We start from the raw sequence: 5,650 nt of genomic DNA on the forward strand, positions 1-5,650 counted from the left end.
TATATGGGGAGCGCTGGAGCGCTATATCTTCGACTTTGATGCTCACATACGAGCGCTGGAGCGCCGGAAAGATAGCGCTGGAGCGCGAAACTTTCGACTTTTCTTAAAAAATCCAACGTAAGAACAGCGCTGGAGCGCTATATGGAGGGAGCTGGAGCGCTATATTCTCGAATTTCATACTCCAAAATGTGATTTTTGTGAAGAACAGAACCTGCAATAAAACTCCGAATTAGGACCAAAATTAGTAAAATAACTGAAATTTCAATAAAAGTAACTAAAAAAATAAAATAAAATAAAATAAAATAAAATAAAACAAAATTTTAAAAAATAAGAAATTTGGGTTGCCTCCCAAAGAGCGCTTGGTTTATCGTCGTCAGCCCGACTTTTCTGGAGTGTTTATGCAGGGTCTATCAAGGCAACTTTCTCCATGTTCCGCACTTCATTGCCAAAATAATGTTTCAACCTCTGCCCATTGACTTGGAATGTCTGACCATCTTGACAGCTCAGTTCAATGGCGCCATAGGAATGCACTTTCACCACGGTGAACGGACCAGACCATCTTGATTTTAACTTACCTGGAAATAAGCGGAGACGAGAGTTAAATAATAATACATGTTGTCCAGGCTCGAACTCCCTCTTCAGTAATATTTTTTCATGCCACTTTTTGGTTTGTTCTTTGTAGAGCTTGGCATTTTCGTAAGAATGATTACGAAACTCCTCAATCTCATGCAACTGCAACAATCGCTCTTCTCCAACAGCTTTCATATCAAAATTCAACTTTTTCACCGCCCAATACGCTCGATGCTCTAACTCCACTGGCAGATGGCATGCTTTACCAAAGACCAACCTGTATGGAGACATGCCAATAGGAGTTTTGAACGCGGTCCGGTATGCCCATAGTGCATCATCCAACTTAACTGCCCAATCCTTCCGGTTCGTGTTGACAGTCTTTTCCAGAATTTGCTTAATTTCCCGGTTGGATACTTCAGCTTGCCCATTTGTTTGTGGATGGTATGCACATGCCACTTTATGCCTAACACCATATTTTGTCAGCAATGAATTAAAGATTTTATTGCAAAAATGCGTACCTTCATCACTGATAATGGCCCTTGGTGTTCCAAACCTCGTGAAAATATTTTTCTGCACAAACTGCACCACTACACGAGCATCATTAGTGGAGGTGGCGATTGCTTCCACCCATTTCGAAACATAATCAACAGCCAATAAAATATACGATTGCCCAAAGGATATAGGAAATGGTCCCATAAAATCAACACCCCACACATCAAATAATTCAACCTCTAAAATATTTGTGAGCGGTAATTCATGACGCCTAGATATATTCCCCATCCTTTGACATCTATCACATGATTTTACCAAGGTATAACTGTCTTTGAATAAATTTGGCCAATAAAAACCAGACTGAAGTACCTTGGCGGCTATTCGTGTGGCACCAAAGTGACCACCATACGGTGCAGAATGACATTGTTCCAAAATCTCTTTTGCTTCAGCTTCATCCACGCATCTCCTTATCACTTGGTCCGAACACTTCTTGTACACAAACGGATCATCCCACAGATAAAACTTGACATCATGAAAGAATTTTTTCCTTTGGTGATGATTGAGATCTGGAGGCATAACACCACACGAAAGAAAATTAGCAAAATCTGCAAACCAAGGAAGTTTAGAATTTACCTCAAAAAGATGTTCATCAGGAAATTGCTCCTTAATGAGTTCATGTTCAACTTTTTCTTCCAACTCCAAGCAAGACAGATGATCCGCTACTAAATTTTCACTCCCTTTCTTGTCTCTAATTTCGAAATCAAACTCTTGTAGTAAGAGTATCCACCGAATCAATCTTGGCTTGGCATCCTTCTTGGAAAAGAGATAACGAATAGCTGCATGGTCAGTATAAACAATTACTTTTGAGCCTATGAGATACGACCTGAATTTGTCGAAGGAGAACACCACAGCCAGCATCTCTTTTTCAGTAGTGGTGTAATTTTGTTGTGCTCCGTCAAGAGTGCGGCTGGCGTAGTAAATCGCCCGAAACATCTTATCTTTTCGTTGTCCCAAAACTGCTCCTACAGCATAATCGCTGGCATCACACATTACTTCAAACGGCTCCTTCTAGTCAGGCACAATCATAATAGGCGCAGAAATTAGTGCCTCCTTGATTTTCGTGAACGCCTGCAAACACGCATTATCAAAAATAAATGATGTATCTTTTTCTAACAAATTACATAAAGGCTTAGTAATTTTAGAAAAATCTTTGATAAAGCGACGATAAAACCCGGCGTGTCCCAAGAAACTTCTAATGGCTTTCACATTATTTGGCGGTGGAAGCTTTTCAATCGCAACCACTTTTGCTCGATCCACCTCAAGCCCATTAGATGACACTTTATGCCCAAGTACGATGCCTTCTTGCACCATGAAGTGGCATTTTTCCCAGTTAAGCACTAAATTTTTCTCTTGACAACGCTGCAAAACAAGGGTCAGATTGTGCAAACGATGATCAAACGAAGACCCAAACACAGAAAAATCATCCATAAAAATTTCCATGACCTCTTCCACCATGTCGGAAAAAATTGCCATCATGCACCGCTGAAAAGTAGCCGGTGCATTACACAAACCAAATGGCATTCTCCTAAAAGCATAAGTACCATAGGGACATGTGAAAGTTGTTTTCTCTTGATCCTCTGGCGCTATAGCAATTTGATTATAGCCAGAATAGCCATCTAAAAAACATTAATGTTTATAACCTGCCAACCTGTCAAGCATCTGATCAATAAAAGGAAGAGGAAAATGATCTTTTCTAGTAGCCTTATTCAACCTTCTATAATCAATGCAAACTCTCCAACCAGTAACAGTACGAGTTGAAATCAACTCGTTTTTCTCATTTTTAACTACAGTCATACCTCCCTTTTTCGGCACAACCTGTACTGGTGACACCCAAGAACTGTCAGAAATAGCATAAATAATACCCGCATTCAATAATTTCAACACCTCAGCTTTTACCACTTCTTTCATCGCAGGATTTAACCTCCTTTGATGATCAACATAGGGATTATATGACTCCTCCATTAAAATCTTATGCATGCAAATATTGGGACTAATTCCCTTGATATCAGAAATTGACCAACCCAACGCAGATTTAAATTTTCTCAAGACTCTTAATAATTTATCTTTTTCATCATGAGTAAGAGAAGATGAAATAATTACCGAGTTAGTCGAATTTTCTCCCAAAAATGCATAACATAAATGACTAGGCAGTTCTTTCAATTCAGGAGTAGAAACTGATACCTCTTTTTCGACTTCCGAAGACAATGATTCAATTTTTTCTTGGCCATCTTTTTCCTTTGGCAAACTTTCAAGAGCGAGAAATTGCTCTCTAAGTTCCCAATCATCCCCATCAAATTGGGTTATGGAATTAATTAAGCACCTTGCCAAAACGTCCTCCAATTCCAATCCTGCACAAAAATTATTCTCATAAGAATTAGATAAATCAATGCGATTACAAGAATGTACCTCCTCTTGGTATTTCATGGTTTTATAGATATTGAAAGTGACAGCATCACCACCAACTCGTAGAGTTAGTTCACCCTCCTGCACATCAATTAACGCTCTGCCAGTCGCCAAGAATGGTCTCCCCAAAATTAGAGGGACATCTTGATCTTCTTCCATATCAAGCACTACAAAGTCAGCAGGAAAAATAAACTTATCTACTTTTACCAGTACATCTTCCACAACTCCTCTAGGATAAGTAAGAGAACGATCAGCCAATTGCAGAGTAATCGTGGTTGGTTTCACCTCGCCAAGCTCCAAAGACCTGAAAATAGACAAAGGCATTAAATTAATACTTGCACCTAAATCACATAATGCCCTATTAACAGTCGCATGACCAATAATACAAGGAATAGTGAAACTCCCTGGGTCTTTCAGTTTCTGTGGCAATTTCTTTTGTAGGATGGCGCTGCACTCCTCTGTCAACTTCACTGTTTCAAACTCTTCAAGCTTTCTCTTCCTCGCCATCAAATCTTTCATGAATTTAGCATAATGTGGCATCTGCTCCAAAGCATCAGCGAATGGAATATTGATATGAATTTTCTTGAAAATGTCAAGAAACTTAGAAAACCTCTCATCTAACGCTTTCTTCTTGAACTGCTGAGGATATGGTAGAACAGCTTTTGACACAAGCGGTTTCTCAGAAACAACTGCAGACTTGCTGGAATTTTTGCTATCAGAATTTTCGGACTCCACCACAATCTCATCAACTTCCTCATCATCCACTGCCTTTGGATTATCATTCCCAATTTCTTTACCACTTCTAAGAGTAACAACCTTACATTGCTCCCTAGTATTAACCTCAGTATTGCTAGGAAACACACCTCTCTGCTGATTATTCAATGCATTAGCCAGTTGACCAATTTGTGTTTCAAGATTTTTCATAGAAGCGCTCACATTGGTCAAGTGTGTCTCCATACTGTCAAGCCTATTTTCATTCCTCTTAAATCTTGTGGATGATTCTGCAATAAAACTACCCACCAAATCTTCCAACGATGCCTTACCCTCACCATTCTGAGTATTGAACCCCGGTGGAGGATTCAACACATTCTTATTGTTTGCATAAGAAAAATTCTCGTGATTACGCAAACTAGGATGATACTGATTGGGTACAGGATTACCTCGATAATTGTTGTAATTCCTGTTGTTCACATATTGAGCTTGCTCCACATTCTCAAATCCATCAGCAGAATTTACGGCAGTCGCCAGTGATGCTGTCTCATTAGAACTTTGATTCCCTTTGGTCAGTGCAGCCAACTGTGTAGAAATAGTAGCCATCTGAGCGGTCAAAGCAGTGAATGCATCCACTTCATGAATTCCAGCAGCAGGCTTCCTTATTGCAGATCTCTCACTCGGCCACTGATAACTGTTAACAGTCATTTGCTCAAGCATCTCATAAGCCTGTTCAGGAAATTTAGAAAATATCGAACCTCCAGCTGCAGCATCCACAGAAATACGAGTTGGCCCATTCAAACCATTGTAGAATAATTCAATCTGTTCCCAGTCCGGAAAATTATGGTTTGGACACTTTCTAAGCAACTCCTTGTACCGCTCCCAGGCTTCATACAACTGCTCAAAATCTTGCTGTTTGAATGTAGTAATCTCTATTTTCAACTGAGCCGACTTAGCAGGTGGAAAATACTTAGCCAGAAATTTGGAAGCCATATCATCCCATGTAGTGATACTCCCAAGAGGTAGTGATTGCAACCAACTACGAGCATTGTCCCTAAGAGAGAACGGGAACAATCGTAGTTTGATGGTGTCCTCAGTAACACCATGAATCTTTACTATATCAGCAATCTCCAAAAAAGTACGCAGGTGCAAATTTGGATCTTCAGTAGCTGCACCCCTGAACTGATTCTGCTGCACCATATTAATCAAAGCTGGATTCAATTCAAAGTTATTCGCCGTGATGTTCTGCCGAGCAATCCCAGAATAATGTGTATTGATCACCGGTCGAAAGTGATCTCTGATCGGCACCTGAGCATTATTGACAGCTCTTTCCCTTTCTCTTTCTTCAGCCATTTGTTGCAAATCTTCTCTTCTAGCTTTTCGCAAGGCTTTAGCAGTTTTCTCGATTTCCGGA

General features: G+C 39.9%; 1 non-coding gene across 1 annotated transcript; it reads left to right on the top strand.

Moving 5' to 3' along the window:
- The first annotated feature begins 5,074 nt into the window (after positions 1-5,074).
- On the top strand, positions 5,075-5,180 carry LOC140869911 (small nucleolar RNA R71). The gene has a single exon (XR_012146901.1). It is a non-coding gene; the product is annotated as a small nucleolar RNA R71 (small nucleolar RNA).
- The last annotated feature ends 470 nt before the right edge of the window (positions 5,181-5,650 follow it).

This window comes from Henckelia pumila, chromosome 4, assembly GCF_033568475.1.
Source record: "Henckelia pumila isolate YLH828 chromosome 4, ASM3356847v2, whole genome shotgun sequence".
NCBI classification, from domain to species: domain Eukaryota; kingdom Viridiplantae; phylum Streptophyta; class Magnoliopsida; order Lamiales; family Gesneriaceae; genus Henckelia; species Henckelia pumila.